Here is a 16,474-nt window from a genome sequence, read left to right on the forward strand (position 1 = left end):
TTTAGTAGTTGCTGCTAGTTGCCAGTCAAAAAAATATCTACGAGCGTTTTAAAATGATTTTGTAGTTTTCGACATAATAACTATGTCATCTTCAAAGCTAAGATTATATATTATTGATTTCTCACGAAGGTCATTCATGCGTTATTAAATTTATCATAAAAATCGAAATAAAAATATTCTCAAATTTTGAAATTTCAGGATTTTAATGTTCACATCTTGAATTGAATATACATTCCGTGTGATAATTTGCATTTCAGTCAATTTCTGAACAATGGGCTTGATTTAAACATAAAAGTAAATTTCTTTTACGACTAACCTGCTTATCTCATGATTATTATTCTTAATTGGTTAAATCTTGCATTTGAAACTTACCATACGTCGTCACTTATGAAAATGTTTGGAAGGGTTTGAAGTAAGGAAGTTACACAATGTGGAAATGTAAAAGTTATTTGGTCGATGCCATTGCTGGTTGACGTTTCGTTTCCGAGGGTATCACTAGCCTATGAATCAGGACTTTGGTGTTGCCATGAATATCAATTATATGGTCATTTCATATATTAACTTTTTGCAAAAGTATGAATTATTCGAAATATTAAGGATTTTCCTATCCAAGGTATACATTACCCTCGACGTATTTAGTACAATGTTTTGGAAATTTGGGTTCTGAAAGCTCTTCAACTTTTAACTTGTTTGACTTTCTAACAATTTTGATCTGAGTGTCATTGATGAGTCTTATGTAGACGAAACACGCGTCATATTGAATAGGGCGAAAACGTGAAATATTTTCTTTCCGATTTCGCGTTTTCGACTGCGAGTTTTAATAATAATAATAATAATAATAATATTAATAATAATAATAATAATAATAATAATAATAATAATAATAATAATAATAATAATATCTTTATTTAAAGAGAGTAACTCTTTCGGATTAAACCAATTTGCAATAAGGCTCTCTACATACAATGTTAACAATATGAATAAAACATAATTTATCTACTACTAGACCTTTTCAACATCTCTCGACATCTACAGTTGAGAACGACTACGACAGGTAAAATGTGAAGGGTCGTCTCAATAAATCAGATCATTATTGATTTTAATGCTTACATTGACAATGATAAAACTGTCTTATAGGTTGACAAGGGCGTCACATGTCTGTTAGTTTTTGGCCTTAGATGCCTCCATAATGTACTCAATACTTTGTATCATTTCAATTCACTTATTTGGTGTTTCACTTGAATTCTGTATTCACCAATCACTGCTTAAATGTTGTAACATTGAAATGAGGGGTCAATTATATTTTTTTCACAATTTATCAAGAAAAAACTTTAACTCGAGCGAGATATCTTGAAGCAGAGAAGACCGTCGTTTATAAAAAAAACTAAAAAAAACCCGAAGTGATATTATCCTTCAACCTAAAGAGTCAATATGTAAGTATCCCTCCAGAAATTGAATATGTACATCAACTAAGGTGAAGATCGGTAGAAAAAACACCAAGTTGGTCGTGTTCACAACAGTGTGATACGGACGGAGGGTCCGTTATTCTTTTTCATAAATTTTGAAAAAAGACATAAAAGCTTTTACGCCAACAATTAAATCGTTATTGGCATGCGGCAAATATTTGGCGAAAGGCTCACATTATAACAAAAGTGAAGAGAAAATGGGAAAGGATTCAGAATGATTGAATATTTTTTTAATCAATTCAACATGAAATGTCGTGCATATAAATACGAAATAAGAATATATGACAGAGACATATGTATGGTGGACAGTTGGGACGTTTCCCCTTTTCGTGTTTTCGGGGAAATCCATAAATCAAGAAATTGAGAAATCAGGAAATCTAGAAATCAAGAAATTGGGAAATCATGAAATAGAGAAAGCAAAAACGCGAAATCGAGAATAACTTTCGCGTTTTCGTGTTATCTCTTTCGTGTTTTTGGCGTTTTTGCTTTCTTGCTTTCTCGATTTCTCTATTTCCCGATCTTATCTATTTCCCAATTTCTCTATTTCCTGATTCCCCCGGCCCACTTCTCAATATATCTCGATTTCTCGAATTCCTAATTTCGTGTTTGCAAAGTGAAAGGAGAAGTCACGAAAACGCGAAATAAATGGCCGCATTCGGCCACCGTACTTATATATATTTATTTACTTGGTTGATATATATTCTTAAGCTATATAGTCAAAACAGTATAAAACCGCCAATCCAATATGTTACGTAATGATAATCATGATGTTTTTTTGTCTTTGAGACGAGCCATCTATTTTACCTGTAAACTGTAGGTGTCATTAGTCGGAGTCGAGAGATGTTGAAAAGGTCTAATACACACATATAAACAATAGACGTATATAAAGTAATATAACAACATTAAAAAACACCTATGGTATACATTGTGGCTTAACTTATAAATTTAACACTTTTAAAAATAAAATGACTTGTAAGAGATTTTAAATGCAGATATACTTTTTGATTTTTTAATTTCACTGGACACTGAATTCCACACTTTTGGACCATTAAAAGAAAAACTTGATTTGTATAGTTCTGTAATTGATTTAGGGACAATAAAATTATCCGATGATGAAAGTCGAGTATTGTACGATTGTTTACTACTTGTAGGCACAATACGATTGGATAAATATGTTGGTGCCAGTTGGTGATTTGATTTAAGCATTAATAATGATTTGTGGAAAATATTCTCTTAGTAACAGGAATAATCCCAGATTCCTTAAATAGTTCAATAGATGGTTTACGAATATCGTGTTCGTTTAAAATAATTCTAGCTGCCCTTTTTTGCAATTTTAGTAAACTGTCAACTAAAACTTGTTACAGTTTTCCCATACTGAACAACAGTATCCAAATGTGGAAGAATATACGCATTGAAAAATAGAATTCGTGCATTGTGATTCAAGTATTTCGCGTTTCCGCCTTTTCAACTTCGCGATTTCACGTTTTCGACTTTTCAAGTTTACGCGATTTCGCCTATTCGCAATTTGAATGGGTTTAGTAATATACGGGAAACACATACTACATGACACACATTTCCCATAAATCCGGGTTATTTTTTGTTTAAATTAAATTACATGCGTCAGGTATAGGATATCATTGCTAAGATCAACCTACGACAGTTTTGAGGCAAGGTCTGAGATAGTCCTAAGAGGATCATTGAGAATTTTAAATTCACAAAAAGAGCATGAAATGAAAGATTATGTATTTTAAGTAAACATGGCGATAATAATGATTAATTTCATTTATTTCTAAATGTCCAAAATATAACTTCCAGCAAATTTTATATTCGAAAGCATTTAGTACAAATGCATCTGTTTTTAAATTTGTTCAGTAATTGTCAACATTGAAAGAATGTAAAGAAATTGTTTAATTTATGAAAATGTCTAAAGTACTTCACAGATATGAAATTTATATGACAATCATTTGAATGACTTTAACTTTGTAGTCTTGTCTCCAATTTTATTTAAATTGTTATGTTATAATACATTTTTACCATGTATAGCGCGAAAAGGCGAGATCGCGAAATGGTGAAAGGGCGAAAACGTGAAATCGCGAAAACACGAAAACGTGAAAACGCATACACGTGTAATCGCGAAATTGCGAAGTCGAACACGTGAAATCGGAAAGTTTTCGACCTCGCGTTTTCGCATTTTCACTTTCTGTTTTTCGCGTTTTCACGTTTTCGACTTTTCATTCTATAGAATATGAAGGACGAAGACGTGATACGTCCTTAACCGGTCACCATTTATCTATGATTTTTTTTCTTTCTGTTTTATTTTTGCGACATTTGAGATTTTTAAAACATTTGGGATTGAAATTACTAATTTTATCACATATTAGATCTGTAACAAATCTTGCAGTATGTAACATCTGTTTTTTTTTGTTGTCTGTGTCTTTCTCGAGTCTACGTCAGTAAAGGAAAATCTTGATTTTGCCACTAAACATTTGAACCTTGATATGGGACAAGCTACAATCGAAAGTGTCAATTCTTCTAATGTTGTTCATATAGTTAATGGTGTGATTTAAGTAGATACGATTTTCGATTAACAAAATGAGCTTCAATTATAAATTAAAAAGATATAATAAAGATAACGAGTTTTTAAAATGATGATGACATTTCGTCATTTATATTTTCTAAGTTAACGTTTTGTAATATAAAATAACAATATGAATTGGAAGTAAATTAAAGATTTGTAAAGATCTGTGACGTCTTTTATATTACCGACAAGAAAATGAAAATGGGATTCAAGGTCAAACAAAAAATAAAGGACAGATTTATAATGGAATTTTCGAGAAATCTACGATAAAAAATACAACAGACACATTAATAGAAAATTAAAAAAATAAATAATTATACATTTCTTTAACAGTTATTTGTTTACATCATTCACGATAACAATTTATGTTGCAGCTTAAAAGAAACTTGTATACATCATCATGTTTGGTACTTCTTTGATACGAAGTCTCGTCGGTGGTTTAATTATTGGAGTTGTGATTGGAATCATTATGGTTTTTGCCAATTAACAGTCTGGAATACCTATTTGATGACTTGAATTGTTTGAATACCAAACATCACACACAGCATGAATCAGATCGGCACTTGTTTTTTTACTCTTGGGGGAGTTATTCATTTTGTTAAAACAGCACATGGTTAAATCTGTATTATGTAATGCATTCTTTACATTGCAGGATAGCTCATGATTTCTCTCATTTATTCCTACGAAAAAAATTTGCTTCAATTGTCTTAATTATATGATTGGATTTATTGCAAGAATACTTTAATTATAGTTAACGATGGACTAATTGATAATATTTTTCCCTTTTAAAATTGTAGAGCTCTGATTGTCTCAGATCAAAAGTTTTAGTTAATATACATTATTTTTTAAAATATACTTTTAAGTTATTGATATAACAAGATATCAATTATGATAGTCTTATTTATGAAACTAATATTAAGTATAGGGAGGCGTATCAACACACCAGATACTCTTTTTATTCTTTGCCTACCAGTCTATGCTCTTACTTCTAAATGCCGCGTGCCTTGTGAAGAAAAAAACTCATACCAACCGTCCAGTCTTTAGTTTCAACCGTCCGGCTTTTTTGTTTTTTATGTTAGAAAATATTCAAGGATTTTTTAATAAATGTTTTTTTTCAAAAATCTTTTCTCTCTTTTTTTTGTTTGATTTGAGATTTTCTTATACGATTTAATGAAAAAATCTTAAAGAAATACTATTTCAGCATGTATCTGATGAATGAAAAGACAAAATCTCTTAATTTGAGTACAAGTCCCCGGATTTAAGTTACACGTGAACTTTTTTTTATATATATATATATTATTACTTATATACATCTTTTATTTTTGAATTTAAATACATCACTGGTTCTTTTAGTTTATTCAAGTATATTTGTAAGTTATATAAAGTTACAATTCACATTCTTTATTGGAGCCTTTTTTAATTTTCTATGGTCTAGTTAAAATATATCTAAATATTGTATCGATATGATCAGTACATTAACAGATACATCAAACACAATATACGATAATATGTTAAACCTGATAATTTAACTCCATGTTCAATTCACTCAATGAAATCTACATACATTGCTTATCTTGAAGACGATCAATTGGTGGCATTGGCCTTTTTGGTTTCTTTTTTCGAGTTGTTGTCTCTAAGATCCAGGTGCAAAATTTTTCTCGCTATCTTGAAGACGATCAATTGGTGGCCTTGGCCTTTTTGTTTTCTTTTTTCGAGTTGTTGTCTCTAAGACAAATTCATCATTTCCATTCTCTATTCTATCAAAGCAATTACCGATTGTTCAAAATTTAAATTCCAAAGTAGCCAAATAAACATATTCCAGAGTGTTCAAAATAATTTCATATCTTTCTTTTAAATTGTAGTTTAGAAAAAATGGGACAATCAGGAGTATATATCTCTTTATCATAGCCTTAATTATGTGGAAATCTTTTGCATGTGCACGTTTGTTTGAAAACACGAATAATGTATTACTGCAATAAATATCACAACAAATTCATCTTCATTACTTTATAAATTTTACATATTCGAATTTTGGCATCTTGGTTTTTGTTATTCGTAATAAAACCTTATACTGACTGTTAGTGAGCATAATAAATTTCCGATACGCAGCTACAATATAATATATTTTTGTTTCCCTTTATTCCTCCAAAAACGTCAGTCTCCGAATACGGTAGTTAGTTGAATCTGTCATGTGACTGCGACCACCCCGTGACAAAATTATTTCTGTCGTCACTTCCAACAAATGTTGAGTGAACGGTAAACAGATCATGATATACCGTACATAATATTAGGGTTATACAAACAAATCTAATTAGTTGGCCACTCTCTCTTCAGTCGTACAGAAAGTAAGAAAAAGCACATGAATTTGTTATAGACTTTCCTGCAGAATGATGAATATCAAAATGATAAATGTTGTGAAAAGGCCGTGCGTCATAAACGATATTTTCCCGTGAAAGACATGACTCGGAGAAATAGCCACTTCAGAGCGGCTCTCGAAAAAAAACACCTTCAGCATGACTTCATTAAAAATATTATATTTTAAATACAATTTGGCCTCTACGTACACAGCAGTAAGAACATTATTTTACTGACATTTACGAAAGCATTAGAAGTAAACTTGGACTTCTAAATTAACCGTTTAAAGGAGGGGTTTGTTTTTTGTCTGCGTCAGATTTTTTTTATCGCACAAAGGGCGGACATGTGTTAAGTTTTTCGACGATATTAAATATTTATTTTTGATTTAAACTATAAGGTATTGGGGAAATCTGGATTCAGTATATTTTTTTCATTGTTTTTTGCTCAATATATATATTGAAGAAAGACGGGTTAGTACAATAAAACTTAAACCAGCTCCATTGTCGAAACTGTAAGATTCTTGTTCACATGCCAATCCTATCACATAATAACAAAACAACAATAAATTTTAAGACTGGCTCTGATTTTTCAGGTACAATTCGTATCAGTGAAGATAATCTATATAAAACATACTGAGTATCAACAATCATCTATGTATAAGAGAGGCAAAAATAAGCTATTGTTCAGACTTTTTCGGATGGTGCTGTGAAAATCAAAATGAAAGATTAAGACTTATATAAAAAAGAAGATGTGGTATGATTGCCATTGAGACCACTCTCCAGAAAACCAAATGACAAAGAAACTGACAACTATAGGTCACTGCACGGCCTTCAACAAAGAGCAAATCCCGTTCCGCATGGTCAGCTATGAAAAGCCCTGAAATGTCAATGAAAAACATTTCAATTGAGAAAAATAACGGCCTACTTTTCTATCCAAAATTCATGTATTTAGTTTTGATGTTGTATTTGTTATTCTCATCGGATTTTGTCAAATTTCTCATCGTTTGTAGTTGTAAATCTTATTTTTTTTCTGTTGTATTCGTGTGTTATGGTTAAGGTAATTAATCACCCAGTTCATTTATTAGATTTTAGTTTGGATCAACTAAATGCATACGATATATTTGGTTTACAGTTTGATTTAGAAGAAACACCTATAAAGCTAGATAATACAATTAATTATCTAATAACTTCCAAAATTTGATATTAATTAGTATTACAATTTTCATTGTTATTGATAAATGTTATAACAGTCTTACAAATGTAATCTTGAATTCTATCCTAACTCTATCCCATTTTAGGGATTTTTTTATAAATTCAAATGTGACGTCACTTTGTGCGTTTATCGCTTTGGCTAAATCGGCTGTGAATTTTTATGTGCTAGTTTTATTCTTTAGTTAGTCACCACTTCGATTGTATCATATATATCTATTATATAGTCATTTGATAAAAATGTACTGTCAACAAAAGTATGAATTATTCCAAGTAATAAAGATGTTCTTATCCCAGGCAGAAAACTCTAGCCGTGTTAGGCACAACTTTTTGGAACATTTGGTCCTTAGAGCTCTTCAACTTTGTACTTGGCTTTCGCACGTTTTTCATCTGAGCGTCACTGTTTAGTCTTGTGTGGACAAAACGCGCGTCTGGCGTATTCAATTTTGTACCCTTTGTTAGTTATTATTCGTGTGTTTATCTGTCCTATATGTTCTCCCATATATTTGTATTGTAATCCTGTCAAAAAATGATGTAATTTAACATTGCCATAAAATTGAGAGGTTTTGGCATGCCATAAAACCAGGTTCAACCCACCATTTTCTCTGAAATGTCCTGTACCAAGTCAGTTCTGTTTCTGTGTGTGTTACATTTTAATATTGTGTTTTTGTTGTGTCGTAGTTCTCCCTTTATATTTGATGTGTTTCCCTCAGTTTAGGTTTGTAACCCGGATTTTTTTTTCTCAATCGGTTTATGGATTTCGAACGGCGGTATACTACTCTTGCCTTTATTGATGTAAGACTAAGTTCACTTACTGTAGGGATACAAATAATCTGATACGACATTTACTGTAATAATTCATTATAATTTGTTATTCATTCGTATCTTTAAAAAGTTCGTTTTATGTAGAAAAACAAATTTAGTAATGAAACGCTATTTCTTTTTCCTTATCAACTATTTTATTGATAATTCCTCTTATTTATTTGTAATGGATACGTTCAAAGATCATTAACATAAACAGTACAAATTAACCATATCATTCGAATTTTGCTGTACTTGGTCTCATTGTCTTTACCTTACGTCAAAAAATAAGGAAACGTTTAAATGTTCAATGAAAGAAAATGAGTCATTTATCAGATTTATGGTTTTGTCTGAACTTAGTTACTGTATTGGAGTCCGAAATCTTTTGAGAAACTTTGTGACTTTACTTTTTAGGCCCAAGAATTGTTCTAAGTTTGATAGATAAAGGCAACAGTAGTATAGTGCTGTTCAAAACTCATAAATCCATGGACAAAAAACAAAATCGGGGTAACAAACTAAAACCGACTAGGTTTGATAGCATAGAAGGTAATGTTTGCTGAGTTTCAACATAATAAAAAAAAACACAATTGTATCAGAATTTTACAAATTATTTTATATTTAAATATACATTGTAAATTATTTTTTTAAATTATGCCTTATAATCTGGCGTTTCTGTGATAAACATTAAATGAAGAAAAAAAAGAAGAATTCAAAGAAACGAACTTAGATGTAAAAATGATAAATAAACAGCGGATATAAGGAAACCATTCTTGACACAAAACCAGAACATGCGCAGCAAAAAACTCAAAAGCAACGGAACAGCCCATTTTATTCTTTTTTATCATCTCAGGCTAGTATCATAAAGGGTGAACATATCAATTTTTTAGTTTAGAATAATTGTTTTTCCTTACACAAAAAATGCAAAGGGAGGACAATTCATTCCGGGTTGATGTTCATCAAATTTGTCTTTCCTCATTGCCTGCATCAAGGTGCGAAGCTTTTATTTTCACTCGATATTCTTGATACGAAATAGGATTTTGTTATGGGTGGTTGCTTATTGGATTGCTTTATATTAATTCAATGACAGAAGCTTCACAATGACACACATCGGTATTCAGTTACTTTCAAAAGAACCAGGATTATAATTTAATACTCCATATGCGCATTCCGTCTACATTAGAATCATCAGTGAAGCTCGTAACAAAATAGTTATAAAGCCATAGTACAAAGTTGAAGAGCATTGAGGACCAAAAATTCTAAAAAAGTTGTGCCAAATACGGCTAAGATAATCTATTCCTGGGATAAGAAAATCCAGACCCACATTGCATATCTTATTTTGTATTTTATTAGTTAATTGATTTTAAGCAGTTTTTGGTTCTCATAAGTTGAAGCAGTCGTTTAGTGTTAAGGGCAGACGCGTCTTAAAAATCTAGAAATATCGTATAAATGGATTTAATCTTTTGACCCTCAACGTTAATCTTTTATATAGACAGTATTCATTTAAGGATAGAAAAAAGGAACCCTGTCCATTTTTTTCAGATTTCAAGTGTCATTTATTTAAGTTTAACACTTGTCATAATATTACCAACACTTTAGTTTTTTTGTGGATTTAGTGAAAGAGACTTTGCAATAATAAAAATATTCTCATATTGTAGAACAAAAACTTGTCTTCTAAATGCAACTGTCCACTATTGATCCTTAAAAAAGCATGTAAATAAATATTAAAGATATAAAGCTATTATGACAACGCGTCATTTCTACTATGAATCCTTTTATCTTGATTTTAAACACAATGAGTAATAGAAAATAAATATCCTTGTGTTAAGTGTGACATTGACTTCTTATAGAACAGTTTATTTGAGGGAAGTGTCGCAATACTTGACTTTCAATATGTTTGTACTTATATCAATACTAATATTTTTTTTTGATGAAGGTCATTTTAGGACAATATGAATTAACATAAGTTAGCGGCAATTAGTAAAATTAGGCATTAAGTTTAAATCCGAAGGAATAAGCTAATGCATGGGCAGTAAGCCAATGGCCTCAATAATGTTAGGCATTAGTCTAAAATCCTAAGTTTAAACTTAAAAACCTTGAAACGTATGCCAAGGCATCACGGTTAATGCCTAAAATGAAAATGAGTCAGAGTGTTAATAAATTAGAGGCTAAAAGGAGCATGTGTCACTCACCTGATATATTTTATTAACAATTTTTGCATGAATTAATGCAACCGTTATACTTTTGCTTCAGTTTAAGAGATATAAGTCAACAACTGTATTTTCCCCCTATTTTATTTCTATTTTTAGCCATGTCTGCAATGTTGGTTGGCAGGCAGGGGCATCAGACAGATTTTGTTTTAAATTCAATTAACGAATGGTTATTGTGGTCAAGTTGTTGGAATTTGTCTTAGTTGTTTCAGGAAAAGACTAATTACTAGCAGTAAAAGATTAAAAAAATTTACGAAAAAATGTTAAGTTTGACTTTAAAGGTGAAAAACTAATTTGGTCTTGCTAACTTATTTGTAGATCTTACTTTGCTGAGCATGTTTGCTGTTAACAGTTATTCTCCATCTATAATACTATTCAAGATGGAAAAAAAACTGCAATTTTTTTAAAAATTACTAATTCAGGGGCAGCAACCCAATAACTGCTTGTCTGATATGTCTGCAAATTTAAGAACAGATGGATAGATCTTAAGGGCTTGCGATACAGTTTTGATCCCGTATTCAAATTTTGAAGAAAATTTGCATGCAGGCTATTTTTTACCTCATTAAATCAATTATGTAATAAAAATATACCTTCATGTGCTACTTTTCGAGTAAATTGGGGTTCAAATTTCAGATATTTCCTCAAGATACGGATTTGTGGACGCATTTTTCCTTTGGATAGAAATACAACTTTTGTTTTGTTTTAAAAGGTAAACACGATCTGTGTTTTGTTAAATTGTTTGTAATTTATGTGTTGATGCATATATGTAAAAAATCCATAAACTTGTACACTTTATTTTTACAAATAACTCAAATTTGTCGAATGTTCATAAATGTAGGAAAAACCCGTCATTTTTGCTGTATATTAATCAAATTTAAAAAAATGCATTATTTACGTTTCATGAATCTTCTTACGAAACCAAATGCCATTTAAAAAAAAGGGGTCCATGAACTCGTTTTCAAGTAAAATCAATTTGAATAATAGAAATCAGCCGAAAACTGTATCTTTTCACGATAAGTCCAGGTTTGACGTAGCGAAAATAACAATTTACGTTAGCAACGTCATTACCTCCCCTGTAACTGTATCGTTTGCCCGTAACCTGATAAACTCTTTTACCGATTATCAATTTTGCTCTTTATGCTTTAGTTTCAGAGATATAAGCCAAAAAACTGCAAATCACCTCTATGTCCTATTTTAAGCCATGTTGGCCATGTTGGTTGGCTTGCGGGATAATCGGATGCTTTTTTTTTATTTAGAAAAGCTAATGTCGGGATGTATAAGTACCCGGCCATGTCCACTTGTAATTTTTGTCTATCTGATAAGTTAAGCCATTTTCAACTGATTTTTATAGTTCGTTCTTATGTTGTACTGTTATACCACTGTCCCAGGTTAGAGGGGGGGGGGGGGGGGGGGGGTTGGGATCCCGCTAACATGTTTAACCCCGCCACATTTTTTATGTTTGTGCCTGTCACAAGTCAGGAGCCTGTAACTCAGTGGTTGTCGTTTGTTTATGTGTAACATATTTGTTTTTCATTTTTTTTTTTTACATAAATAAGGCCGTTAGTTTTCTCGTTTGAATTGTTTTACATTGTCTTATTGGGGCCTTTTATAGCTGACTATATGCGGTATGGGCTTTGCTCATTGTTGAAGGCCGTACGGTGACCTATAATTGTTAATGTTTGTGTCATTGTGGTCTTTTGTGGATTGTTGTCTCATTGGCAATCATACCACATCTTCTTTTTTATAATAATGATTGTGACCAAGTTTTGTTAAATTTGTCTCAGTTTTTCAGAGCAGATGATTTTTCTTAACTTACAAAAAGTTGTTAAATTTTTTTTAAAGGACAATAACTCCTTTAGGGGGGTCAGTTGTCCATAGTGTCATGTTGACTTATTTGTAGATCATTCTTTGCTGAACCTTATTCGTTTTTACAGTTTATCAGATTTCAGAGGTATAGGCCAAAAACTGCATTTTACCCCTATGTCATATTTTTAGCCAGGTCGGCAATGATGGTTGGAAGGCCGGGTCATCGGACACATTCTTTTTAAAACAATATATTGTAGAACTGATTATGGCCAAGCATGGTTAAATTTCTCTGAGTAGTTACAAAGAAGATTTTTGTAAAAGATTAAAAACAAAAACGAAAAATTGATTAAAATTTTCTAAAAAGGGCAATAACTCCTCAAGGGGTCGACTGACAATTTTGGTCATTAAAATTAAAAATGGCATACACGATGACACAGCGAATCAATTCGAAATATGGTTGATTGTGGGCGAGGGCAATACTGGGAGATTGCATAAGACCGCATACTACGGGGAAACGGTCCGACAGCCGTGAAATCCAAGATCGGATAATTGCTTTTGGGACCTGCGTACTTGTGGAGCAGGATCTGCTTACCCTTCCGGAGCACCTGATATCACCCCTAGTTTTTGGTGGGGTTCGTGTTGTTTATTCTTTAGTTTTCTATGTTGTGTCATGTGTGCTGTTGTTTTTCTGTTTTTCTGTTTGTCTTTTTCATTTTTAGCCATGGCGTTTGTTTTGGATTTATGAGTTTGACTGTCCCTTTGGTATCTTTCTTCCCTCTTTTAAGGAGAACAACACGTCAAACACTAACATGTTTTCATTTCACACATTGCTGCAGACAACAATCTAGAGAGACTTCGAAATTTAGAGTCAATAGGAATACATAGTAAGGAGAAAGACAAAGACGATGACTCGTATATTAAAGCCCATCAGGATAGATCAATTGATTTCCGTTTACGTAAAAATAAAGATTTTCCGATGTTACCATGGATACAGGATCGTGAGGACTTGCCTACATATTCAACGGCTATAGAATCCAAGTTGGGTTAAATTCGTCTGAAAATGTTAGGGGGGATCTTTACCTGATGAAAATGTATACTCAATACCAGATTTGCTCTGAATGCTTCAGTCTCACAGATATAAGCCAACACTGCATTTTATACCTGTGTTTTATTTTTATCCATATCGGCCATGTTGGTTGGCAGGCGGGGTCATCGGACACATTTTTAATCAGATACCCTAGTGATGATTGTTGCCAAGTTTAGTTAAATTTGAACTATAAGTTCCAGAGAAGAATATTTTTTTTAAAAGTTAACAGACGAAGACGACGACGAACGACGGACACCAAGTAATAAGAAATTTTAAATATCATTTACCTGAAATAAAATTATTAGTAAAATATTGATAATAAAATTCATTGAATAACCCTCATTAAATGTAAGTTAATTTGTTGGATAGTTGTGTCTTTAGCAATCATACATTTATTTAAATATTGATAGAAAATCGTATTGAAATTTATTTATGATTAACATTAATTCAGATCTATTAAAATCTGAAAATTCTGGACTTTTATCACTGTGGTGTTTATGTTGCATTCCAAATATTATGATAACAGCATTTCCCTTGAAAACTTAACTTGACGTAAGAGGTCTAACAACTTAAAATGGTGTTGTTTGGTCTTGGTTCACCATCAGACAACACAGTTTTCATTTGACTTTGGTTAAAATTCAATTATAACAACCCTTCTTCTTTTGTATTACTCTTTTGATAGTATGCGTTTTACTACAACCCTTTCCCTTTGCGCATTGTAACATGTATAATTTTAACAAAAAGGTAGAGATATTACAATGACATTATGGTTTGCAAAGCCATATTTAGTTGTTATGCGATTTGCAATGATAGTAGGCCACGTAGATCTTTTTTATGTGTTTTGTCAAAATACCATACAGTTTCTGTAGGAAAAACATAAACTTTAGAATTGTCATCATCATTTTTGTATACTTAAGAAACTAACTATGGTAGCAATTCCTTCCAAACTCGAATGGTAACAATGTCAAACTATTTGCAGTTATAATTGTCGATTGCTGCATTCTTTTCTTTAATATTTGTCAAATGATCATTGTTCATTTGGTTTGGTATATAATCTTTGTTTTCGCAGATTCACATTATATTCTGCAAATATTCAAATAAAGGCAACAGTAGTTTACCGCTGTTCGAAATTCATAATTCGATTGAAGAAAAAACAAATCTGGGTAACAAACTAACACCGAAGGAAACACATCAAATGTGAAAGGAAACCAACGACACCACAGAAACACAACATAAAAATGCAACATTCACAGATACGAACTATACTATCTTTTTCGATTAAATGCTAATAATCCAAATTAAGAATTGAAAAGTAATAAATTGGTATTTACGAAAATATACACATTCAAGAAAATTGATGGATAGATAATGCGACTTTCAAATATATATTAACATTTTTTTTGTTTGTGACCAGATTAAACTGGTAAATGTATCCATTAATGGCCAAAAGATTAATGAAAGTCACTGTGAAAAAGTCCTGGGTATTTTTTGTTGACAGATCTATTTCTTGGTATGATCATATTAATCATATAATTCTTCATTAGCTTTATTAAAAAGAATCAAGAAATTCTTGAATCACAATGCACGAATTCTATTTTACAATGCGTATATTCTTTCACATTTGGATTACTGTTGTTCAGTATGGGGAAACTGTAACAAGTTTTTAGTTGACATTTTACTAAAATTGCAAAAAAGGGCAGCTAGAATTATTTTAAACGCACATGATATTCGTAAACCATCCATTGAACTATTTAAGGAATCTGAAATTATTCCTGTTACTAATAGAATTTCTTACCACAAATCATTATTAATGTATAAATCACAACACCAACTGGCACCAAAATAGTTATCAAATCTTATTGTGCCTACAAGTATTAAACAATCGTACAATACTCGACTTTCATCTTCGGATAATTTATTGTCCCTAAATCTAATACAGAATTATACAAATCAAGTTTTTCTTTTATTGGTCCAAAAGTGTGGAATTCACCGTTCAGTGAAATTAAAAAATCAAAAAGTATATTTGCATTTAAAAACTCTTACAAGTCATTTAATTTTTTAAACGTGTTAAATTTATAAGTTAAGCCACAATGTATACCATAGGTGTTTTTTAATGTTGTTATATTACTTTATATATACGTCTATTGTTAACATGTGTGTAATAGAAGATTAATTATGTTTTATTTACATTGTTAACATTGTATTTATATATAGAGAGCCTTATTGAAAATTGGTTTAATCCAAATAAGCTATTATTATTATTATTATTATTATTATTATTATTATTATTATTATTATTATTATTATTATTATTATTATTATTATTATTATTGGTATTAAACTGTATCCATTAGTTTTCATCAAATTTTCTTGAAATACCTTCAAAAATGCCTGTACATTGTACCAAGTCATGATTATCACAGTTGTTGTCCATTCGTTTTTGATGTGTTTTGTCATTTGAATTTTGCCATGATTAAGGACTTTACGATTTGATTTTCCTCTGAGTTCAGTATTTTTGTGATTTTACTTTTTTCAGATAGAATCTTTCAGTCCACCTTTTTCTATTAAATACAATTACTTATTTAAAACAACTTATAGATGATAGTTAAGCCAATGTGTCTTACAACAACTGTTCAGCCGCCATCACATTTAATATACAAGTACGTATTTCCGCCCAAGGCGACGCCTCTGAAACTACGACGTCGACCGTGGACAAGTACAATAGATAAACGATATGTTACCGCGATAATCTCAACATACTGGGGCCGCGAAGAAGTAAAAAATATGACAATTTAATAAAAAAAAATCTGAAATGTCTATTATAGATCAATCGTTTCACTGATAAACAACTGTCCATCAATAAATAATATCACTTTGAAATTGTCTCTCGCGTTTTTTTTTAAATGCTGAGCAACGGAAATTTCATATAGCAATTAAATTCAATTATTGTCACTCATGAAATATAA

This window comes from Mytilus trossulus, chromosome 10 (genome assembly GCF_036588685.1).
Source record: "Mytilus trossulus isolate FHL-02 chromosome 10, PNRI_Mtr1.1.1.hap1, whole genome shotgun sequence".
NCBI lineage: Eukaryota > Metazoa > Mollusca > Bivalvia > Mytilida > Mytilidae > Mytilus > Mytilus trossulus.